Source organism: Eubalaena glacialis, chromosome 1 (assembly GCF_028564815.1).
Source record: "Eubalaena glacialis isolate mEubGla1 chromosome 1, mEubGla1.1.hap2.+ XY, whole genome shotgun sequence".
Classification (NCBI taxonomy): Eukaryota; Metazoa; Chordata; class Mammalia; order Artiodactyla; family Balaenidae; genus Eubalaena; species Eubalaena glacialis.
In genome coordinates, this window is record NC_083716.1 from 145,862,431 (window position 1) to 145,889,258 (window position 26,828).

Sequence of the window (26,828 nt, forward strand, 5' to 3'; positions counted from 1 at the left end):
AGTTGACAAATGGAGCTCAGGGCCACTGCAATTCACAAACCTGCAGAGTTATAAATGATAACTCTCGTCCACAAATATATTGAGGGAAGGCAACGAAGAGGATTTGAAAGCAAGGCAGAATTGCAGGAAACAGATTTCAGGAGGTAGATTCGACTCGCCTTTAAAGCACATGAAAGGCGGCAAAACGTTGACAATGATGCCCTTGGCCAAAAAGGGCGTATGCGTTTTTTCCTGAATATATTCAGGAAAAAACGCATACGCCCTTTTTGGCCAACCAAGCAAGCCGGAAGTGCAAATCAGCACTACAAAGAAGTCTCGCTTGCCATCGGTCAAAAGGGCCACGCTGCAAAAAGAGTAAACACCAGAAATGCAGGACAGGCCATGGAGACATGGGAGCCTTGCTAGGCTGAGGGGTGGGATGTCAATTGCCAACAGCCACTCTGGAGAAGTGTACGGTGTGTCCTGAAACATGTAATAAACACAGCTTACAGAGCATAGGGCACTTCCACTCATGGGCGTATAAATTGGGAAAACTAAAAATCAACAAGACACAGGCACCCCAAAGTTTAGGGCTGCTCTGTGTACAAGAACCTCCACTTAGCTACACCTTAAACATCCCAGGAAAGAGAAAAATGGATAAAGAAGTTGTGGTACTTAGGCACAATGGAATATCACTCAGCCATGAAATCAATGTCATAAGGCTAGTAGCAGCATGATGAGTGGATTTAGGGACGAGGATTCTAAGTGAAATAAGTCACACAGAAAAAGACTCTTATCCTAAGATATCACTTATAGAGGGCATGTCAAAATCGCTACACTTGAACTGAATTACAAAACAGAACAGAGTCACACATTTAGAAGACACACTATGGCTGCTTAACGGGAAAGGTGAGGTGGGCTGATGCATAAAACAAGGGTTTGAAATTAGCTCACATACCGTTCCATAAGCCAAATATGTAACAGACAAGACCTCCTCCCTGCTCAGTGAACTGGACTCAACACCCCCTATTCACCGCACAAGAATATATCTGACTAGCAAGAATCTTAAAACCTATGTATTGATATCTCTCTGGAGTTGAATCAAGAGGGTGTAAAGCGGCATAAGCACAGCAGGGAAAAGCAGCTAAACCCCATTATCAAAATAAATTACTTAAAATGAACGCCATAAAACAAAGACAGTGAAAGAGAGAGAAATTCTTACAAAATCCGTTTGGAGGCTCGGATGCAACCTGGATTGACCATATCTAGACCCACAGCTGGATGAGACATAAGGCTGGACACTCTTGGGGCTGACAGTTTTGGTGAGGTTGGGTGAGCAAACGCAGACCCTTTAAAGTAATACCGCGGGGTACCCACCCCATGGGTCCCAAATCTCCAGGTTCAAGGGCATCTTCCTACATTGAAAACGTGCATGGGAAACCCAGAAGATGGTACAGCGTGTGATTGGGAAAGGTTTCTAAAACGCACCTCATTTCTCCTCTCCTTGTGCTCGGGTTCGCCATTCCAGCCGCTTTACTAACAATCTCCCTACTTGGAGAATCAGCACCTTGAAGTTCCTGTTTGTTTCGTACAGGTTGCAATTTGTCCTGAGGATGAACGGGAAGAGGGGGAACCAACGAGAGACTAGCTCTAGGTGTTGGGACAGTCACAGGTCACTCTATTGCCCCAACAGGAAGAAGAATGAAGCACAGGCTCAGCCTGCCCCCCGGAACCAAAATAGGGCCTGAAGCAATCCTGCGCTTTTGCGGCCAGCTCCCAAAAAAGCGAGTTGACAAATGGAGCTCAGGGCCACTGTAATTAACAAACCTGCAGAGTTATCAATGATAACTCTCGTCCACAAATATATTGAGGGAAGGCAACGAAGAGGATTTGAAAGCAAGGCAGAATTGCAGGAAACAGATTTCAGGAGGTAGATTCGACTCGCTTTTAAAGCACATGAAAAGCGGCAAAACGTTGACAATGATGCCCTTGGCCAAAAAGGGCGTATGCGTTTTTTCCTGAATATATTCAGGAAAAAACGCAAACGCCCTTTTTGGCCAACCAAGCAAGCCGGAAGTGCAAATCAGCACTACAAAGAAGTCTCGCTTGCCATCGGTCAAAAGGGCCACGCTGCAAAAAGAGTAAACACCAGAAATGCAGGACAGGCCATGGAGACATGGGAGCCTTGCTAGGCTGAGGGGTGGGATGTCAATTGCCAACAGCCACTCTGGAGAAGTGTACGGTGTGTCCTGAAACATGTAATAAACACAGCTTACAGAGCATAGGGCACTTCCACTCATGGGCGTATAAATTGGGAAAACTAAAAATCAACAAGACACAGGCACCCCAAAGTTTAGGGCTGCTCTGTGTACAAGATCCTCCACTTAGCTACACCTTAAGTATCCCAGGAAAGAGAAAAATGGATAAAGAAGTTGTGGTACTTAGGCACAATGGAATATCACTCAGCCATGAAATCAATGTCATAAGGCTAGTAGCAGCATGATGAGTGGATTTAGGGACGAGGATTCTAAGTGAAATAAGTCACACAGAAAAAGACAGTTATCCTAAGATATCACTTATAGAGGGCATGTCAAAATCGCTACACTTGAACTGAATTACAAAACAGAACAGAGTCACACATTTAGAAGACACACTATGGCTGCTTAACGGGAAAGGTGAGGTGGGCTGATGCATAAAACAAGGGTTTGAAATTAGCTCACATACCGTTCCATAAGCCAAATATGTAACAGACAAGACCTCCTCCCTGCTCAGTGAACTGGACTCAACACCCCCTATTCACCGCACAAGAATATATCTGACTAGCAAGAATCTTAAAACCTATGTATTGATATCTCTCTGGAGTTGAATCAAGAGGGTGTAAAGCGGCATAAACACAGCAGGGAAAAGCAGCTCAACCCCATTATCAAAATAAATTACTTAAAATGAACGCCATAAAACAAAGACAGTGAAAGAGAGAGAAATTCTTACAAAATCTGTTTGGGGGCTCTGATGCAACCTGCATTGACCATATCTAGACCCACAGCTGGATGAGACAAAAGGCTGGACAATCTTGGGGCTGAGAGGATTGGTGAGGTTGGGTGAGCAAACGCAGACCGTTTAAAGTAATACCGCGTGGTACCCACCCCATGGGTCCCAAATCTCCAGGTTCAAGGGCATCTTCCTACATCGAAAACATGCCTTGGAAACCCAGAAGATGGTACAGCGTGTGATCGGGAAAGGTTTCTAAAACGCACCTCATTTCTCCTCTCCTTGTGCTCGGGTTCGCCATTCCAGCCGCTTTACTAACAATCTCCCTACTTGGAGAATCAGCACCTGGAACCTCCTGTTTGTTTCGTACAGGTTGCAATATGTCCTGAGGATGAACGGGAAGACGGGGAACCAATGAGAGACTAGCTCTAGGTGTTGGGACAGGCACAGGTCACTCTATTTCCCCATCAGGAAGAAGAATGAAGCACAGGCTCAGCCTGCCCCCCGGAACCAGAATAGGGCCTGAAGCAATCCTGCGCTTTTGCGGCCAGCTCCCAAAAAAGCGAGTTGACAAATGGAGCTCAGGGCCACTGCAATTCACAAACCTGCAGAGTTATAAATGATAACTCTCGTCCACAAATATATTGAGGGAAGGCAACGAAGAGGATTTGAAAGCAAGGCAGAATTGCAGGAAACAGATTTCAGGAGGTAGATTCGACTCGCCTTTAAAGCACATGAAAAGCGGCAAAACGTTGACAATGATGCCCTTGGCCAAAAAGGGCGTATGCGTTTTTTCCTGAATATATTCAGGAAAAAACGCATACGCCCTTTTTGGCCAACCAAGCAAGCCGGAAGTGCAAATCAGCACTACAAAGAAGTCTCGCTTGCCATCGGTCAAAAGGGCCACGCTGCAAAAAGAGTAAACACCAGAAATGCAGGACAGGCCATGGAGACATGGGAGCCTTGCTAGGCTGAGGGGTGGGATGTCAATTGCCAACAGCCACTCTGGAGAAGTGTACGGTGTGTCCTGAAACATGTAATAAACACAGCTTACAGAGCATAGGGCACTTCCACTCATGGGCGTATAAATTGGGAAAACTAAAAATCAACAAGACACAGGCACCCCAAAGTTTAGGGCTGCTCTGTGTACAAGATCCTCCACTTAGCTACACCTTAAGTATCCCAGGAAAGAGAAAAATGGATAAAGAAGTTGTGGTACTTAGGCACAATGGAATATCACTCAGCCATGAAATCAATGTCATAAGGCTAGTAGCAGCATGATGAGTGGATTTAGGGACGAGGATTCTAAGTGAAATAAGTCACACAGAAAAAGACAGTTATCCTAAGATATCACTTATAGAGGGCATGTCAAAATCGCTACACTTGAACTGAATTACAAAACAGAACAGAGTCACACATTTAGAAGACACACTATGGCTGCTTAACGGGAAAGGTGAGGTGGGCTGATGCATAAAACAAGGGTTTGAAATTAGCTCACATACCGTTCCATAAGCCAAATATGTAACAGACAAGACCTCCTCCCTGCTCAGTGAACTGGACTCAACACCCCCTATTCACCGCACAAGAATATATCTGACTAGCAAGAATCTTAAAACCTATGTATTGATATCTCTCTGGAGTTGAATCAAGAGGGTGTAAAGGGGCATAAACACAGCAGGGAAAAGCAGCTCAACCCCATTATCAAAATAAATTACTTAAAATGAACGCCATAAAACAAAGACAGTGAAAGAGAGAGAAATTCTTACAAAATCTGTTTGAGGGCTCTGATGCAACCTGCATTGACCATATCTAGACCCACAGCTGGATGAGACAAAAGGCTGGACAATCTTGGGGCTGAGAGGATTGGTGAGGTTGGGTGAGCAAACGCACACCGTTTAAAGTAATACCGCGTGGTACCCACGCCATGGGTCCCAAATCTCCAGGTTCAAGGGCATCTTCCTACATCGAAAACATGCCTGGGAAACCCAGAAGATGGTACAGCGTGTGATCGGGAAAGGTTTCTAAAACGCACCTCATTTCTCCTCTCCTTGTGCTCGGGTTCGCCATTCCAGCCGCTTTACTAACAATCTCCCTACTTGGAGAATCAGCACCTTGAACCTCCTGTTTGTTTCGTACACGTTGCAATTTGTCCTGAGGATGAATGGGAAGACGGAGAACCAATGAGAGACTAGCTCTAGGTGTTGGGACAGGCACAGGTCACTCTATTTCCCCATCAGGAAGAAGAATGAAGCACAGGCTCAGCCTGCCCCCCGGAACCAGAATAGGGCCTGAAGCAATCCTGCGCTTTTGCGGCCAGCTCCCAAAAAAGCAAATTGACAAATGGAGCTCAGGGCCACTGCAATTCACAAAGCTGCAGAATTATAAATGATAACTCTCGTCCACAAATATATTGAGGGAAGGCAACGAACAGGATTTGAAAGCAAGGCAGAATTGCAGGAAACGGATTTCAGGAGGTAGATTCGACTCGCCTTTAAAGCACATGAAAAGCGGCAAAACGTTGACAATGATGCCCTTGGCCAAAAAGGGCGTATGCGTTTTTTCCTGAATATATTCAGGAAAAAACGCATACGCCCTTTTTGGCCAACCAAGCAAGCCGGAAGTGCAAATCAGCACTACAAAGAAGTCTCGCTTGCCATCGGTCAAAAGGGCCATGCTGCCAAAAGTGTAAAAACCAGAAAATCAGGACAGGCCATGGAGACATGGGAGCCTTGCTACGCTGATGGGCAGGATGCCAATTGCCAACAGCCACTCTGGAGAAGTGTACGGTGTGTCCTGAAACATGTAATAAACACAGCTTACAGAGCATAGGGCACTTCCACTCATGGGCGTATAAATTGGGAAAACTAAAAATCAACAAGACACAGGCACCCCAAAGTTTAGGGCTGCTCTGTGTAGAAGAACCTCCACTTAGCTACACCTTAAACATCCCAGGAAAGAGAAAAATGGATAAAGAAGTTGTGGTACTTAGGCACAATGGAATATCACTCAGCCATGAAATCAATGTCATAAGGCTAGTAGCAGCATGATGAGTGGATTTAGGGACGAGGATTCTAAGTGAAATAAGTCACACAGAAAAAGACTCTTATCCTAAGATATCACTTATAGAGGGCATGTCAAAATCGCTACACTTGAACTGAATTACAAAACAGAACAGAGTCACACATTTAGAAGACACACTATGGCTGCTTAACGGGAAAGGTGAGGTGGGCTGATGCATAAAACAAGGGTTTGAAATTAGCTCACATACCGTTCCATAAGCCAAATATGTAACAGACAAGACCTCCTCCCTGCTCAGTGAACTGGACTCAACACCCCCTATTCACCGCACAAGAATATATCTGACTAGCAAGAATCTTAAAACCTATGTATTGATATCTCTCTGGAGTTGAATCAAGAGGGTGTAAAGCGGCATAAGCACAGCAGGGAAAAGCAGCTAAACCCCATTATCAAAATAAATTACTTAAGAAAAACCTCATAAAACAAAGACAGTGAAAGAGAGAGAAATTCTTACAAAATCTGTTTGGGGGCTCTGATGCAACCTGCATTGACCATATCTAGACCCACAGCTGGATGAGACAAAAGGCTGGACAATCTTGGGGCTGAGAGGATTGGTGAGGTTGGGTGAGCAAACGCAGACCGTTTAAAGTAATACCGCGGGGTACCCACCCCATGGGACCCAAATCTCCAGGTTCAAGGGCATCTTCCTACATTGAAAACGTGCATGGGAAACCCAGAAGATGGTACAGCGTGTGATCGGGAAAGGTTTCTAAAACGCACCTCATTTCTCCTCTCCTTGTGCTCGGGTTCGCCATTCCAGCCGCTTTACTAACAATCTCCCTACTTGGAGAATCAGCACCTTGAAGCTCCTGTTTCTTTTGTACAGGTTGCAATTTGTCCTGAGGATGAACGGGAAGAGGGGGAACGAACGAGAGACTAGCTCTAGGTGTTGGGACATGCACAGGTCACTCTATTTCCCCATCAGGAAGAAGAATGAAGCACAGGCTCAGCCTGCCCCCGGGAACCAGAATAGGGCCTGAAGCAATCCTGCGCTTTTGCGGCCAGCTCCCAAAAAAGCGAGTTGACAAATGGAGCTCAGGGCCACTGCAATTCACAAACCTGCAGAGTTATAAATGATAACTCTCGTCCACAAATATATTGAGGGAAGGCAACGAAGAGGATTTGAAAGCAAGGCAGAATTGCAGGAAACAGATTTCAGGAGGTAGATTCGACTCGCCTTTAAAGCACATGAAAAGCGGCAAAACGTTGACAATGATGCCCTTGGCCAAAAAGGGCGTATGCGTTTTTTCCTGAATATATTCAGGAAAAAACGCATACGCCCTTTTTGGCCAACCAAGCAAGCCGGAAGTGCAAATCAGCACTACAAAGAAGTCTCGCTTGCCATCGGTCAAAAGGGCCACGCTGCAAAAAGAGTAAACACCAGAAATGCAGGACAGGCCATGGAGACATGGGGGCCTTGCTAGGCTGAGGGGTGGGATGTCAATTGCCAACAGCCACTCTGGAGAAGTGTACGGTGTGTCCTGAAACATGTAATAAACACAGCTTACAGAGCATAGGGCACTTCCACTCATGGGCGTATAAATTGGGAAAACTAAAAATCAACAAGACACAGGCACCCCAAAGTTTAGGGCTGCTCTGTGTACAAGAACCTCCACTTAGCTACACCTTAAGTATCCCAGGAAAGAGAAAAATGGATAAACAAGTTGTGGTACTTAGGCACAATGGAATATCACTCAGCCATGAAATCAATGTCATAAGGCTAGTAGCAGCATGATGAGTGGATTTAGGGACGAGGATTCTAAGTGAAATAAGTCACACAGAAAAAGACTCTTATCCTAAGATATCACTTATAGAGGGCATGTCGAAATCGCTACACTTGAACTGAATTACAAAACAGAACAGAGTCACACATTTAGAAGACACACTATGGCTGCTTAACGGGAAAGGTGAGGTGGGCTGATGCATAAAACAAGGGTTTGAAATTAGCTCACATACCGTTCCATAAGCCAAATATGTAACAGACAAGACCTCCTCCCTGCTCAGTGAACTGGACTCAACACCCCCTATTCACCGCACAAGAATATATCTGACTAGCAAGAATCTTAAAACCTATGTATTGATATCTCTCTGGAGTTGAATCAAGAGGGTGTAAAGCGGCATAAACACAGCACGGAAAAGCAGCTCAACCCCATTATCAAAATAAATTACTTAAAAAAAACCTCATAAAACAAAGACACTGAAAGAGAGAGAAATTCTTACAAAATCTGTTTGGGGGCTCTGATGCAACCTGCATTGACCATATCTAGACCCACAGCTGGATGAGACATAAGGCTGGACACTCTTGGGGCTGAGAGGATTGGTGAGGTTGGGTGAGCAATCGCAGACCGTTTAAAGTAATACCGCGGGGTACCCACCCCATGGGACCCAAATCTCCAGGTTCAAGGGCATCTTCCTACATTGAAAACGTGCATGGGAAACCCAGAAGATGGTACAGCGTGTGATCGGGAAAGGTTTCTAAAACGCACCTCATTTCTCCTCTCCTTGTGCTCGGGTTCGCCATTCCAGCCGCTTTACTAACAATCTCCCTACTTGGAGAATCAGCACCTTGAAGCTCCTGTTTCTATTGTACAGGTTGCAACTTGTCCTGAGGATGAACGGGAAGAGGGGGAACCAACGAGAGACTAGCTCTAGGTGTTGGGACATGCACAGGTCACTCTATTTCCCCATCAGGAAGAAGAATGAAACACAGGCTCAGCCTGCCCCCGGGAACCAGAATAGGGCCTGAAGCAATCCTGCGCTTTTGCGGCCAGCTCCCAAAAAAGCGAGTTGACAAATGGAGCTCAGGGCCACTGCAATTCACAAACCTGCAGAGTTATAAATGATAACTCTCGTCCACAAATATATTGAGGGAAGGCAACGAAGAGGATTTGAAAGCAAGGCAGAATGGCAGGAAACAGATTTCAGGAGGTAGATTCGACTCGCCTTTAAAGCACATGAAAAGCGGCAAAACGTTGACAATGATGCCCTTGGCCAATAAGGGCGTATGCGTTTTTTCCTGAATATATTCAGGAAAAAACGCATACGCCCTTTTTGGCCAACCAAGCAAGCCGGAAGTGCAAATCAGCACTACAAAGAAGTCTCGCTTGCCATCGGTCAAAAGGGCCACGCTGCAAAAAGAGTAAACACCAGAAATGCAGGACAGGCCATGGAGACATGGGGGCCTTGCTAGGCTGAGGGGTGGGATGTCAATTGCCAACAGCCACTCTGGAGAAGTGTACGGTGTGTCCTGAAACATGTAATAAACACAGCTTACAGAGCAGAGGGCACTTCCACTCATGGGCGTATAAATTGGGAAAACTAAAAATCAACAAGACACAGGCACCCCAAAGTTTCGGGCTGCTCTGTGTACAAGATCCTCCACTTAGCTACACCTTAAGTATCGCAGGAAAGAGAAAAATGGATAAAGAAGTTGTGGTACTTAGGCACAATGGAATATCACTCAGCCATGAAATCAATGTCATAAGGCTAGTAGCAGCATGATGAGTGGATTTAGGGACGAGGATTCTAAGTGAAATAAGTCACACAGAAAAAGACTCTTATCCTAAGATATCACTTATAGAGGGCATGTCAAAATCGCTACACTTGAACTGAATTACAAAACAGAACAGAGTCACACATTTAGAAGACACACTATGGCTGCTTAACGGGAAAGGTGAGGTGGGCTGATGCATAAAACAAGGGTTTGAAATTAGCTCACATACCGTTCCATAAGCCAAATATGTAACAGACAAGACCTCCTCCCTGCTCAGTGAACTGGACTCAACACCCCCTATTCACCGCACAAGAATATATCTGACTAGCAAGAATCTTAAAACCTATGTATTGATATCTCTCTGGAGTTGAATCAAGAGGGTGTAAAGCGGCATAAACACAGCAGGGAAAAGCAGCTCAACCCCATTATCAAAATAAATTACTTAAAATGAACGCCATAAAACAAAGACAGTGAAAGAGAGAGAAATTCTTACAAAATCTGTTTGGGGGCTCTGATGCAACCTGCATTGACCATATCTAGACCCACAGCTGGATGAGACAAAAGGCTGGACAATCTTGGGGCTGAGAGGATTGGTGAGGTTGGGTGAGCAAACGCAGACCGTTTAAAGTAATACCGCGTGGTACCCACCCCATGGGTCCCAAATCTCCAGGTTCAAGGGCATCTTCCTACATCGAAAACATGCCTGGGAAACCCAGAAGATGGTACAGCGTGTGATCGGGAAAGGTTTCTAAAACGCACCTCATTTCTCCTCTCCTTGTGCTCAGGTTCGCCATTCCAGCCGCTTTACTAACAATCTCCCTACTTGGAGAATCAGCACCTTGAAGCTCCTGTTTCTTTTGTACAGGTTGCAATTTGTCCTGAGCATGAACGGGAAGAGGGGGAACCAACGAGAGACTAGCTCTAGGTGTTGGGACATGCACAGGTCACTCTATTTCCCCATCAGGAAGAAGAATGAAGCACAGGCTCAGCCTGCCCCCCGGAACCAGAATAGGGCCTGAAGCAATCCTGCGCTTTTGCGGCCAGCTCCCAAAAAAGCGAGTTGACAAATGGAGCTCAGGGCCACTGCAATTCACAAACCTGCAGAGTTATAAATGATAACTCTCGTCCACAAATATATTGACGGAAGGCAAGGAAGAGGATTTGAAAGCAAGGCAGAATTGCAGGAAACAGATTTCAGGAGGTAGATTCGACTCGCCTTTAAAGCACATGAAAAGCGGCAAAACGTTGACAATGATGCCCTTGGCCAAAAAGGGCGTATGCGTTTTTTCCTGAATATATTCAGGAAAAAACGCATACGCCCTTTTTGGCCAACCAAGCAAGCCGGAAGTGCAAATCAGCACTACAAAGAAGTCTCGCTTGCCATCGGTCAAAAGGGCCACGCTGCAAAAAGAGTAAACACCAGAAATGCAGGACAGGCCATGGAGACATGGGAGCCTTGCTAGGCTGAGGGGTGGGATGTCAATTGCCAACAGCCACTCTGGAGAAGTGTACGGTGTGTCCTGAAACATGTAATAAACACAGCTTACAGAGCATAGGGCACTTCCACTCATGGGCGTATAAATTGGGAAAACTAAAAATCAACAAGACACAGGCACCCCAAAGTTTAGGGCTGCTGTGTGTACAAGAACCTCCACTTAGCTACACCTTAAGTATCCCAGGAAAGAGAAAAATGGATAAAGAAGTTGTGGTACTTAGGCACAATGGAATATCACTCAGCCATGAAATCAATGTCATAAGGCTAGTAGCAGCATGATGAGTGGATTTAGGGACGAGGATTCTAAGTGAAATAAGTCACACAGAAAAAGACTCTTATCCTAAGATATCACTTATAGAGGGCATGTCAAAATCGCTACACTTGAACTGAATTACAAAACAGAACAGAGTCACACATTTAGAAGACACACTATGGCTGCTTAACGGGAAAGGTGAGGTGGGCTGATGCATAAAACAAGGGTTTGAAATTAGCTCACATACCGTTCCATAAGTCAAATATGTAACAGACAAGACCTCCTCCCTGCTCAGTGAACTGGACTCAACACCCCCTATTCACCGCACAAGAATATATCTGACTAGCAAGAATCTTAAATCCTATGTATTGATATCTCTCTGGAGTTGAATCAAGAGGGTGTAAAGCGGCATAAACACAGCAGGGAAAAGCAGCTCAACCCCATTATCAAAATAAATTACTTAAAATGAACGCCATAAAACAAAGACAGTGAAAGAGAGAGAAATTCTTACAAAATCCGTTCGGAGGTTCTGATGTAACCTGGATTGACCGTATCTAGACCCACAGCTGGATGAGACATAAGGCTGGACACTCTTGGGGATGAGAGGTTTGGTGAGGTTGGGTGAGGAAACGCAGACCCTTTAAAGTAATACCGCGGGGTACCCACCCCATGGGTCCCAAATCTCCAGGTTCAAGGGCATCTTCCTACATTGAAAACGTGCATGGGAAACCCAGAAGATGGTACAGCGTGTGATCCGGAAAGGTTTCTAAAACGCACCTCATTTCTCCTCTCCTTGTGCTCGGGTTCGCCATTGCAGCCGCTTTACTAACAATCTCCCTACTTGGAGAATCAGCACCTTGAAGCTCCTGTTTCTTTTGTACAGGTTGCAATTTGTCCTGAGGATGAACGGGAAGAGGGGGAACCAACAAGAGACTAGCTCTAGGTGTTGGGACAGGCACAGGTCACTCTATTTCCCCATCAGGAAGAAGAATGAAGCACAGGCTCAGCCTGCCCCCCGGAACCAGAATAGGGCCTGAAGCAATCTTGCGGTTTTGCGGCCAGCTCCCAAAAAAGTGAGTTGACAAATGGAGCTCAGGGCCACTGCAATTCACAAACCTGCAGAGTTATAAATGATAACTCTCGTCCACAAATATATTGAGGGCAGGCAACGAAGAGGATTTGAAAGCAAGGCAGAATTGCCGGAAACAGATTTCAGGAGGTAGATTCGACTCGCCTTTAAAGCACATGAAAAGCGGCAAAACGTTGACAATGATGCCCTTGGCCAAAAAGGGCGTATGCGTTTTTTCCTGAATATATTCAGGAAAAAACGTATACGCCCTTTTTGGCCAACCAAGCAAGCCGGAAGTGCAAATCAGCACTACAAAGAAGTCTCGCTTGCCATCAGTCAAAAGGGCCACGCTGCAAAAAGAGTAAACACCAGAAATGCAGGACAGGCCATGGAGACATGGGAGCCTTGCTACGCTGAGGGGCGGGATGCCAATTGCCAACAGCCACTCTGGAGAAGTGTACGGTGTGTCCTGAAACATGTAATAAACACAGCTTACAGAGCATAGGGCACTTCCACTCATGGGCGTATAAATTGGGAAAACTAAAAATCAACAAGACACAAGCACCCCAAAGTTTCGGGCTGCTCTGTGTACAAGAACCTCCACTTAGCTACACCTTAAATATCCCAGGAATGAGAAAAATGGATCAAGAAGGTGTGGTACTTAGGCACAATGGAATATCACTCAGCCATGAAATCAATGTCATAAGGCTAGTAGCAGCATGATGAGTGGATTTAGGGACGAGGATTCTAAGTGAAATAAGTCACACAGATAAAGACAGTTATCCTAAGATATCACTTATAGAGGGCATGTCAAAATCGCTACACTTGAACTGAATTACAAAACAGAACAGAGTCACACATTTAGAAGACACACTATGGCTGCTTAACGGAAAAGGTGAGGTGGGCTGATGCATAAAACAAGGGTTTGAAATTAGCTCACATACCGTTCCATAAGCCAAATATGTAACAGACAAGACCTCCTCCCTGCTCAGTGAACTGGACTCAACACCCCCTATTCACCGCACAAGAATATATCTGACTAGCAAGAATCTTAAAACCTATGTATTGATATCTCTCTGGAGTTGAATCAAGAGGGTGTAAAGCGGCATAAACACAGCAGGGAAAAGCAGCTCAACCCCATTATCAAAATAAATTACTTAAAAAAAACCTCATAAAACAAAGACACTGAAAGAGAGAGAAATTCTTACAAAATCTGTTTGGGGGCTCTGATGCAACCTGCATTGACCATATCTAGACCCACAGCTGGATGAGACATAAGGCTGGACACTCTTGGGGCTGAGAGGATTGGTGAGGTCGGGTGAGCAAACGCAGACCGTTTAAAGTAATACCGCGTGGTACCCACCCCATGGGTCCCAAATCTCCAGGTTCAAGGGCATCTTCCTACATCGAAAACATGCCTGGGAAACCCAGAAGATGGTACACCGTGTGATCGGGAAAGGTTTCTAAAACGCACCTCATTTCTCCTCTCCTTGTGCTCGGGTTCGCCATTCCAGCCGCTTTACTAACAATCTCCCTACTTGGAGAATCAGCAACTTGAAGTTCCTGTTTGTTTCGTACAGGTTGCAATTTGTCCTAAGGATGAACGGGAAGAGGGGGAACCAATGAGAGACTAGCTCTAGGTGTTGGGACAGGCACAGGTCAAGCTATTTCCCCATCAGGAAGAAGAATGAAGCACAGGCTCAGCCTGCCCCCCGGAACCAGAATAGGGCGTGAAGCAATCCTGCGCTTTTGCGGGCAGCTCCCAAAAGAGCGAGTTGACAAATGGAGCTCAGGGCCACTGCAATTCACAAACCTGCAGAGTTATCAATGATAACTCTTGTCCACAAATATACTGAGGGAAGGCAACGAAGAGGATTTGAAAGCAAGGCAGAATTGCAGGAAACAGATTTCAGGAGGTAGATTCGACTCGCCTTTAAAGCACATGAAAAGCGGCAAAACGTTGACAATGATGCCCTTGGCCAAAAAGGGCGTATGCGTTTTTTCCTGAATATATTCAGGAAAAACCGCATACGCCCTTTTTGGCCAACCAAGCAAGCTGAAAGTGCAAATCAGCACTACAAAGAAGTCTCGCTTGCCATCGCTCAAAAGGGCCACGCTGCAATAAGAGTAAACACCAGAAATGCAGGACAGGCCATGGAGACATGGGAGCCTTGCTAGGCTGAGGGGTGGGATGTCAATTGCCAACAGCCACTCTGGAGAAGTGTACGGTGTGTCCTGAAACATGTAATAAACACAGCTTACAGAGCATAGGGCACTTCCACTCATGGGCGTATAAATTGGGAAAACTAAAAATCAACAAGACACAGGCACCCTAAAGTTTAGGGCTGCTCTGTGTACAAGAACCTCCACTTAGCTACACCTTAAGTATCCCAGGAAAGAGAAAAATGGATAAAGAAGTTGTGGTACTTAGGCACAATGGAATATCACTCAGCCATGAAATCAATGTCATAAGGCTAGTAGCAGCATGATGAGTGGATTTAGGGACGAGGATTCTAAGTGAAATAAGTCACACAGAAAAAGACTCTTATCCTAAGATATCACTTATAGAGGGCATGTCAAAATCGCTACACTTGAACTGAATTACAAAACAGAACAGAGTCACACATTTAGAAGACACACTATGGCTGCTTAACGGGAAAGGTGAGGTGGGCTGATGCATAAAACAGGGGTTTGAAATTAGTTCACATACCGGTCCATAAGCCAAATATGTAACAGACAAGACCTCCTCCCTGCTCAGTGAACTGGACTCAACACCCCCTATTCACCGCACAAGAATATATCTGACTAGCAAGAATCTTAAAACCTATGTATTGATATCTCTCTGGAGTTGAATCAAGAGGGTGTAAAGCGGCATAAACACAGCAGGGAAAAGCAGCTCAACCCCATTATCAAAATAAATTACTTAAAATGAACGCCATAAAACAAAGACAGTGAAAGAGAGAGAAATTCTTACAAAATCCGTTTGGAGGCTCGGATGCAACCTGGATTGACCATATCTAGACCCACAGCTGGATGAGACATAAGGCTGGACACTCTTGGGGCTGAGAGGTTTGGTGAGGTTGGGAGAGCAAACGCAGACCCTTTAAAGTAATACCGCGGGGTACCCACCCCATGGGTCCCAAATCTCCAGGTTCAAGGGCATCTTCCTACATTGAAAACGTGCATGGGAAACCCAGAAGATGGTACAGCGTGTGATTGGGAAAGGTTTCTAAAACGCACCTCATTTCTCCTCTCCTTGTGCTCGGGTTCGCCATTCCAGCCGCTTTACTAACAATCTCCCTACTTGGAGAATCAGCACCTTGAAGCTCCTGTTTGTTTCGTACAGGTTGCAATTTGTCCTGAGGATGAACGGGAAGAGGGGGAACCAACGAGAGACTAGCTCTATGTGTTGGGACAGTCACAGGTCACTCTATTTCCCCATCAGGAAGAAGAATGAAGCACAGGCTCAGCCTGCCCCCCGGAACCAGAATAGGGCGTGAAGCAATCCTGCGCTTTTGCGGGCAGCTCCCAAAAGAGCGAGTTGACAAATGGAGCTCAGGGCCACTGCAATTCACAAACCTGCAGAGTTATCAATGATAACTCTTGTCCACAAATATACTGAGGGAAGGCAACGAAGAGGATTTGAAAGCAAGGCAGAATTGCAGGAAACAGATTTCAGGAGGTAGATTCGACTCGCCTTTAAAGCACATGAAAAGCGGCAAAACGTTGACAATGATGCCCTTGGCCAAAAAGGGCGTATGCGTTTTTTCCTGAATATATTCAGGAAAAAACGCATACGCCCTTTTTGGCCAACCAAGCAAGCTGAAAGTGCAAATCAGCACTACAAAGAAGTCTCGCTTGCCATCGCTCAAAAGGGCCACGCTGCAAAAAGAGTAAACACCAGAAATGCAGGACAGGCCATGGAGACATGGGAGCCTTGCTAGGCTGAGGGGTGGGATGTCAATTGCCAACAGCCACTCTGGAGAAGTGTACGGTGTGTCCTGAAACATGTAATAAACACAGCTTACAGAGCATAGGGCACTTCCACTCATGGGCGTATAAATTGGGAAAACTAAAAATCAACAAGACACAGGCACCCTAAAGTTTAGGGCTGCTCTGTGTACAAGAACCTCCACTTAGCTACACCTTAAGTATCCCAGGAAAGAGAAAAATGGATAAAGAAGTTGTGGTACTTAGGCACAATGGAATATCACTCAGCCATGAAATCAATGTCATAAGGCTAGTAGCAGCATGATGAGTGGATTTAGGGACGAGGATTCTAAGTGAAATAAGTCACACAGAAAAAGTCTCTTATCCTAAGATATCACTTATAGAGGGCATGTCAAAATCGCTACACTTGAACTGAATTACAAAACAGAACAGAGTCACACATTTAGAAGACACACTATGGCTGCTTAACGGGAAAGGTGAGGTGGGCTGATGCATAAAACAGGGGTTTGAAATTAGTTCACATACCGGTCCATAAGCCAAATATGTAACAGACAAGACCTCCTCCCTGCTCAGTGAACTGGACTCAACACCCCCTATTCACCGCACAAGAATATATCTGACTAGCAAGAATCTTAAAACCTATGTATTGATATCTCTCTGGAGTTGAATCAAGAGGGTGTAAAGCGGCATAAACACAGCAGGGAAAAGCAGCTCAACCCCATTATCAAAATAAATTACTTAAAATGAACGCCATAAAACAAAGACAGTGAAAGAGAGAGAAATTCTTACAAAATCCGTTTGGAGGCTCGGATGCAACCTGGATTGACCATATCTAGACCCACAGCTGGAGGAGACATAAGGCTGGACACTCTTGGGGCTGAGAGGTTTGGTGAGGTTGGGAGAGCAAACGCAGACCCTTTAAAGTAATACCGCGGGGTACCCACCCCATGGGTCCCAAATCTCCAGGTTCAAGGGCATCTTCCTACATTGAAAACGTGCATGGGAAACCCAGAAGATGGTACAGCATGTGATTGGGAAAGGTTTCTAAAACGCACCTCATTTCTCCTCTCCTTGTGCTCGGGTTCGCCATTCCAGCCGCTTTACTAACAATCTCCCTACTTGGAGAATCAGCACCTTGAAGCTCCTGTTTGTTTCGTACAGGTTGCAATTTGTCCTGAGGATGAACGGGAAGAGGGGGAACCAACGAGAGACTAGCTCTATGTGTTGGGACAGTCACAGGTCACTCTATTTCCCCATCAGGAAGAAGAATGAAGCACAGGCTCAGCCTGCCCCCCGGAACCAGAATAGGGCCTGAAGCAATCCTGCGCTTTTGCGGCCAGCTCCCAAAAAAGCGAGTTGACAAATGGAGCTCAGGGCCACTGCAATTCACAAACCTGCGGAGTTATCAATGATAACTCTCGTCCACAAATATATTGAGGGAAGGCAACGAAGAGGATTTGAAAGCAAGGCAGAATTGCAGGAAACAGATTTCAGGAGGTAGATTCGACTCGCTTTTAAAGCACATGAAAAGCGGCAAAACGTTGACAATGATGCCCTTGGCCAAAAAGGGCGTATGCGTTTTTTCCTGAATATATTCAGGAAAAAACGCAAACGCCCTTTTTGGCTAACCAAGCAAGCCGGAAGTACAAATCAGCACTACAAAGAAGTCTCGCTTGCCATCGGTCAAAAGGGCCACGCTGCAAAAAGAGTAAACATCAGAAATGCAGGACAGGCCTTGGAGACATGGGAACCTTGCTAGGCTGTGGGGTGGGATGTCAATTGCCAACAGCCACTCTGGAGAAGTGTACGGTGTGTCCTGAAACATGTAATAAACACAGCTTACAGAGCATAGGGCACTTCCACTCATGGGCGTATAAATTGGGAAAACTAAAAATCAACAAGACACAGGCACCCCAAAGTTTAGGGCTGCTCTGTGTACAAGAACCTCCACTTAGCTACACCTTAAGTACCCCAGGAAAGAGAATAATGGATAAAGAAGTTGTGGTACCTAGGCACAATGGAATATCACTCAGCCATGAAATCAATGTCATAAGGCTAGTAGCAGCATGATGAGTGGATTTAGGGACGAGGATTCTAAGTGAAATAAGTCACACAGAAAAAGACTCTTATCCTAAGATATCACTTATAGAGGGCATGTCAAAATCGCTACATTTGAACTGAATTACAAAACACAACAGAGTCACACATTTAGAAGACACACTATGGTTGCTTAACGGGAAAGGTGAGGTGGGCTGATGCATAAAACAAGGGTTTGAAATTAGTTCACATACTGTTCCGTAAGCCAAATATGTAACAGACAAGACCTCCTCCCTGCTCAGTGAACTGGACTCAACACCCCCTATTCACCGCACAAGAATATATCTGACTAGCAAGAATCTTAAAACCTATGTATTGATATCTCTCTGGAGTTGAATCAAGAGGGTGTAAAGCAGCATAAACACAGCAGGGAAAAGCAGCTCAACCCCATTATCAAAATAAATTACTTAAAATGAACGCCATAAAACAAAGACAGTGAAAGATAGAGAAATTCTTACAAAATCCGTTTGGAGGCTCGGATGCAACCTGGATTGACCATATCTAGACCCACAGCTGGATGAGACATAAGGCTGGACACTCTTGGGGCTGAGAGTTTTGGTGAGGTTGGGTGAGCAAACGCAGACCCTTTAAAGTAATACCGCGGGGTACCCACCCCATGGGTCCCAAATCTCCAGGTTCAAGGGCATCTTCCTACATTGAAAACGTGCATGGGAAACCCAGAAGATGGTACAGCGTGTGATTGGGAAAGGTTTCTAAAACGCACCTCATTTCTCCTCTCCTTGTGCTCGGGTTCGCCATTCCAGCCGCTTTACTAACAATCTCCCTACTTGGAGAATCAGCACCTTGAAGTTCCTGTTTGTTTCGTACAGGTTGCAATTTGTCCTGAGGATGAACGGGAAGAGGGGGAACCAACGAGAGACTAGCTCTAGGTGTTGGGACAGTCACAGGTCACTCTATTTCCCCATCAGGAAGAAGAATGAAGCACAGGCTCAGCCTGCCCCCCGGAACCAAAATAGGGCCTGAAGCAATCCTGCGCTTTTGCGGCCAGCTCCCAAAAAAGCGAGTTGACAAATGGAGCTCAGGGCCACTGCAATTCACAAACCTGCAGAGTTATAAATGATAACTCTCGTCCACAAATATATTGAGGGAAGGCAACGAAGAGGATTTGAAAGCAAGGCAGAATTGCAGGAAACAGATTTCAGGAGGTAGATTCGACTCGCTTTTAAAGCACATGAAAAGCGGCAAAACGTTGACAATGATGCCCTTGGCCAAAAAGGGCGTATGCGTTTTTTCCTGAATATATTCAGGAAAAAACGCATACGCCCTTTTTGGCCAACCAAGCAAGCCGGAAGTGCAAATCAGCACTACAAAGAAGTCTCGCTTGCCATCGGTCAAAAGGGCCACGCTGCAAAAAGAGTAAACACCAGAAATGCAGGACAGGCCATGGAGACATGGGAGCCTTGCTAGGCTGAGGGGTGGGATGTCAATTGCCAACAGCCACTCTGGAGAAGTGTACGGTGTGTCCTGAAACATGTAATAAACACAGCTTACAGAGCATAGGGCACTTCCACTCATGGGCGTATAAATTGGGAAAACTAAAAATCAACAAGACACAGGCACCCCAAAGTTTAGGGCTGCTGTGTGTACAAGAACCTCCACTTAGCTACACCTTAAGTATCCCAGAAAAGAGAAAAATGGATAAAGAAGTTGTGGTACTTAGGCACAATGGAATATCACTCAGCCATGAAATCAATGTCATAAGGCTAGTAGCAGCATGATGAGTGGATTTAGGGACGAGGATTCTAAGTGAAATAAGTCACACAGAAAAAGACTCTTATCCTAAGATATCACTTATAGAGGGCATGTCAAAATCGCTACACTTGAACTGAATTACAAAACAGAACAGAGTCACACATTTAGAAGACACACTATGGCTGCTTAACGGGAAAGGTGAGGTGGGCTGATGCATAAAACAAGGGTTTCAAATTAGCTCACATACCGTTCCATAAGCCAAATATGTAACAGACAAGACCTCCTCCCTGCTCAGTGAACTGGACTCAACACCCCCTATTCACCGCACAAGAATATATCTGACTAGCAAGAATCTTAAATCCTATGTATTGATATCTCTCTGGAGTTGAATCAAGAGGGTGTAAAGCGGCATAAACACAGCAGGGAAAAGCAGCTCAACCCCATTATCAAAATAAATTACTTAAAATGAACGCCATAAAACAAAGACAGTGAAAGAGAGAGAAATTCTTACAAAATCCGTTCGGAGGTTCTGATGTAACCTGGATTGACCGTATCTAGACCCACAGCTGGATGAGACATAAGGCTGGACACTCTTGGGGATGAGAGGTTTGGTGAGGTTGGGTGAGGAAACGCAGACCCTTTAAAGTAATACCGCGGGGTACCCACCCCATGGGTCCCAAATCTCCAGGTTCAAGGGCATCTTCCTACATTGAAAACGTGCATGGGAAACCCAGAAGATGGTACAGCGTGTGATCCGGAAAGGTTTCTAAAACGCACCTCATTTCTCCTCTCCTTGTGCTCGGGTTCGCCATTCCAGCCGCTTTACTAACAATCTCCCTACTTGGAGAATCAGCACCTTGAAGCTCCTGTTTCTTTTGTACAGGTTGCAATTTGTCCTGAGGATGAACGGGAAGAGGGGGAACCAACAAGAGACTAGCTCTAGGTGTTGGGACAGTCACAGGTCACTCTATTTCCCCATCAGGAAGAAGAATGAAGCACAGGCTCAGCCTGCCCCCCGGAACCAGAATAGGGCCTGAAGCAATCCTGCGCTTTTGCGGCCAGCTCCCAAAAAAGCGAGTTGACAAATGGAGCTCAGGGCCACTGCAATTCACAAACCTGCAGAGTTATCAATGATAACTCTCGTCCACAAATATATTGAGGGAAGGCAACGAAGAGGATTTGAAAGCAAGGCAGAATTGCAGGAAACAGATTTCAGGAGGTAGATTCGACTCGCTTTTAAAGCACATGAAAAGCGGCAAAACGTTGACAATGATGCCCTTGGCCAAAAAGGGCGTATGCGTTTTTTCCTGAATATATTCAGGAAAAAACGCAAACGCCCTTTTTGGCCAACCAAGCAAGCCGGAAGTACAAATCAGCACTACAAAGAAGTCTCGCTTGCCATCGGTCAAAAGGGCCACGCTGCAAAAAGAGTAAACATCAGAAATGCAGGACAGGCCTTGGAGACATGGGAACCTTGCTAGGCTGTGGGGTGGGATGTCAATTGCCAACAGCCACTCTGGAGAAGTGTACGGTGTGTCCTGAAACATGTAATAAACACAGCTTACAGAGCATAGGGCACTTCCACTCATGGGCGTATAAATTGGGAAAACTAAAAATCAACAAGACACAGGCACCCCAAAGTTTAGGGCTGCTCTGTGTACAAGAACCTCCACTTAGCTACACCTTAAGTACCCCAGGAAAGAGAATAATGGATAAAGAAGTTGTGGTACCTAGGCACAATGGAATATCACTCAGCCATGAAATCAATGTCATAAGGCTAGTAGCAGCATGATGAGTGGATTTAGGGACGAGGATTCTAAGTGAAATAAGTCACACAGAAAAAGACTCTTATCCTAAGATATCACTTATAGAGGGCATGTCAAAATCGCTACATTTGAACTGAATTACAAAACACAACAGAGTCACACATTTAGAAGACACACTATGGTTGCTTAACGGGAAAGGTGAGGTGGGCTGATGCATAAAACAAGGGTTTGAAATTAGTTCACATACTGTTCCGTAAGCCAAATATGTAACAGACAAGACCTCCTCCCTGCTCAGTGAACTGGACTCAACACCCCCTATTCACCGCACAAGAATATATCTGACTAGCAAGAATCTTAAAACCTATGTATTGATATCTCTCTGGAGTTGAATCAAGAGGGTGTAAAGCAGCATAAACACAGCAGGGAAAAGCAGCTCAACCCCATTATCAAAATAAATTACTTAAAATGAACGCCATAAAACAAAGACAGTGAAAGATAGAGAAATTCTTACAAAATCCGTTTGGAGGCTCGGATGCAACCTGGATTGACCATATCTAGACCCACAGCTGGATGAGACATAAGGCTGGACACTCTTGGGGCTGAGAGTTTTGGTGAGGTTGGGTGAGCAAACGCAGACCCTTTAAAGTAATACCGCGGGGTACCCACCCCATGGGTCCCAAATCTCCAGGTTCAAGGGCATCTTCCTACATTGAAAACGTGCATGGGAAACCCAGAAGATGGTACAGCGTGTGATTGGGAAAGGTTTCTAAAACGCACCTCATTTCTCCTCTCCTTGTGCTCGGGTTCGCCATTCCAGCCGCTTTACTAACAATCTCCCTACTTGGAGAATCAGCACCTTGAAGTTCCTGTTTGTTTCGTACAGGTTGCAATTTGTCCTGAGGATGAACGGGAAGAGGGGGAACCAACGAGAGACTAGCTCTAGGTGTTGGGACAGTCACAGGTCACTCTATTTCCCCATCAGGAAGAAGAATGAAGCACAGGCTCAGCCTGCCCCCCGGAACCAAAATAGGGCCTGAAGCAATCCTGCGCTTTTGCGGCCAGCTCCCAAAAAAGCGAGTTGACAAATGGAGCTCAGGGCCACTGCAATTCACAAACCTGCAGAGTTATAAATGATAACTCTCGTCCACAAATATATTGAGGGAAGGCAACGAAGAGGATTTGAAAGCAAGGCAGAATTGCAGGAAACAGATTTCAGGAGGTAGATTCGACTCGCTTTTAAAGCACATGAAAAGCGGCAAAACGTTGACAATGATGCCCTTGGCCAAAAAGGGCGTATGCGTTTTTTCCTGAATATATTCAGGAAAAAACGCATACGCCCTTTTTGGCCAACCAAGCAAGCCGGAAGTGCAAATCAGCACTACAAAGAAGTCTCGCTTGCCATCGGTCAAAAGGGCCACGCTGCAAAAAGAGTAAACACCAGAAATGCAGGACAGGCCATGGAGACATGGGAGCCTTGCTAGGCTGAGGGGTGGGATGTCAATTGCCAACAGCCACTCTGGAGAAGTGTACGGTGTGTCCTGAAACATGTAATAAACACAGCTTACAGAGCATAGGGCACTTCCACTCATGGGCGTATAAATTGGGAAAACTAAAAATCAACAAGACACAGGCACCCCAAAGTTTAGGGCTGCTGTGTGTACAAGAACCTCCACTTAGCTACACCTTAAGTATCCCAGAAAAGAGAAAAATGGATAAAGAAGTTGTGGTACTTAGGCACAATGGAATATCACTCAGCCATGAAATCAATGTCATAAGGCTAGTAGCAGCATGATGAGTGGATTTAGGGACGAGGATTCTAAGTGAAATAAGTCACACAGAAAAAGACTCTTATCCTAAGATATCACTTATAGAGGGCATGTCAAAATCGCTACACTTGAACTGAATTACAAAACAGAACAGAGTCACACATTTAGAAGACACACTATGGCTGCTTAACGGGAAAGGTGAGGTGGGCTGATGCATAAAACAAGGGTTTCAAATTAGCTCACATACCGTTCCATAAGCCAAATATGTAACAGACAAGACCTCCTCCCTGCTCAGTGAACTGGACTCAACACCCCCTATTCACCGCACAAGAATATATCTGACTAGCAAGAATCTTAAATCCTATGTATTGATATCTCTCTGGAGTTGAATCAAGAGGGTGTAAAGCGGCATAAACACAGCAGGGAAAAGCAGCTCAACCCCATTATCAAAATAAATTACTTAAAATGAACGCCATAAAACAAAGACAGTGAAAGAGAGAGAAATTCTTACAAAATCCGTTCGGAGGTTCTGATGTAACCTGGATTGACCGTATCTAGACCCACAGCTGGATGAGACATAAGGCTGGACACTCTTGGGGATGAGAGGTTTGGTGAGGTTGGGTGAGGAAACGCAGACCCTTTAAAGTAATACCGCGGGGTACCCACCCCATGGGTCCCAAATCTCCAGGTTCAAGGGCATCTTCCTACATTGAAAACGTGCATGGGAAACCCAGAAGATGGTACAGCGTGTGATCCGGAAAGGTTTCTAAAACGCACCTCATTTCTCCTCTCCTTGTGCTCGGGTTCGCCATTCCAGCCGCTTTACTAACAATCTCCCTACTTGGAGAATCAGCACCTTGAAGCTCCTGTTTCTTTTGTACAGGTTGCAATTTGTCCTGAGGATGAACGGGAAGAGGGGGAACCAACAAGAGACTAGCTCTAGGTGTTGGGACAGTCACAGGTCACTCTATTTCCCCATCAGGAAGAAGAATGAAGCACAGGCTCAGCCTGCCCCCCGGAACCAGAATAGGGCCTGAAGCAATCCTGCGCTTTTGCGGCCAGCTCCCAAAAAAGCGAGTTGACAAATGGAGCTCAGGGCCACTGCAATTAACAAACCTGCAGAGTTATCAATGATAACTCTCGTCCACAAATATATTGAGGGAAGGCAACGAAGAGGATTTGAAAGCAAGGCAGAATTGCAGGAAACAGATTTCAGGAGGTAGATTCGACTCGCTTTTAAAGCACATGAAAAGCGGCAAAACGTTGACAATGATGCCCTTGGCCAAAAAGGGCGTATGCGTTTTTTCCTGAATATATTCAGGAAAAAACGCAAACGCCCTTTTTGGCCAACCAAGCAAGCCGGAAGTGCAAATCAGCACTACAAAGAAGTCTCGCTTGCCATCGGTCAAAAGGGCCACGCTGCAAAAAGAGTAAACACCAGAAATGCAGGACAGGCCATGGAGACATGGGAGCCTTGCTAGGCTGAGGGGTGGGATGTCAATTGCCAACAGCCACTCTGGAGAAGTGTACGGTGTGTCCTGAAACATGTAATAAACACAGCTTACAGAGCATAGGGCACTTCCACTCATGGGCGTATAAATTGGGAAAACTAAAAATCAACAAGACACAGGCACCCCAAAGTTTAGGGCTGCTCTGTGTACAAGAACCTCCACTTAGCTACACCTTAAGTGTCCCAGGAAAGAGAAAAATGGATAAAGAAGTTGTGGTACTTAGGCACAATGGAATATCACTCAGCCATGAAATCAATGTCATAAGGCTAGTAGCAGCATGATGAGTGGATTTAGGGACGAGGATTCTAAGTGAAATAAGTCACACAGAAAAAGACTCTTATCCTAAGATATCACTTATAGAGGGCATGTCAAAATCGCTACACTTGAACTGAATTACAAAACAGAACAGAGTCACACATTTAGAAGACACACTATGGCTGCTTAACGGAAAAGGTGAGGTGGGCTGATGCATAAAACAAGGGTTTGAAATTAGCTCACATACCGTTCCATAAGCCAAATATGTAACAGACAAGACCTCCTCCCTGCTCAGTGAACTGGACTCAACACCCCCTATTCACCGCACAAGAATATATCTGACTAGCAAGAATCTTAAAACCTATGTATTGATATCTCTCTGGAGTTGAATCAAGAGGGTGTAAAGCGGCATAAACACAGCAGGGAAAAGCAGCTCAACCCCATTATCAAAATAAATTACTTAAAAAAATCCTCATAAAACAAAGACAGTGAAAGAGAGAGAAATTCTTACAAAATCCATTTGGAGGCTCGGATGCAACCTGGATTGACCATATCTAGACCCACAGCTGGATGAGACATAAGGCTGGACAATCTTGGGGCTGAGAGGATTGGTGAGGTTGGGTGAGCAAACGCAGACCGTTTAAAGTAGTACCGCGTGCTACCCACCCCATGGGTCCCAAATCTCCAGGTTCAAGGGCATCTTCCTACATCGAGAACGTGCATGGGAAACGCAGAAAATGGTACACCATGTGATCGGGAAAGGTTTCTAAAACGCACCTCATTTCTCCTCTCCTTGTGCTCGGGTTCGCCATTCCAGCCGCTTTACTAACAATCTCCCTACTTGGAGAATCAGCACCTTGAAGCTCCTGTTTGTTTCGTACAGGTTGCAATTTGTCCTGAGGATGAACGGGAAGAGGGGGAACCAACGAGAGACTAGCTCTAGGTGTTGGGACATGCACAGGTCACTCTATTTCCCCATCAGGAAGAAGAATGAAGCACAGGCTCAGCCTGCCCCCGGGAACCAGAATAGGGCCTGAAGCAATCCTGCGCTTTTGCGGCCAGCTCCCAAAAAAGCGAGTTGACAAATGGAGCTCAGGGCCACTGCAATTCACAAACCTGCAGAGTTATAAATGATAACTCTCGTCCACAAATATATTGAGGGAAGGCAACGAAGAGGATTTGAAAGCAAGGCAGAATTGCAGGAAACAGATTTCAGGAGGTAGATTCGACTCGCCTTTAAAGCACATGAAAGGCGGCAAAACGTTGACAATGATGCCCTTTGCCAATAAGGGCGTATGCGTTTTTTCCTGAATATATTCAGGAAAAAACGCATACGCCCTTTTTGGCCAACCAAGCAAGCCAGAAGTGCAAATCAGCACTACAAAGAAGTCTCGCTTGCCATCGGTCAAAAGGG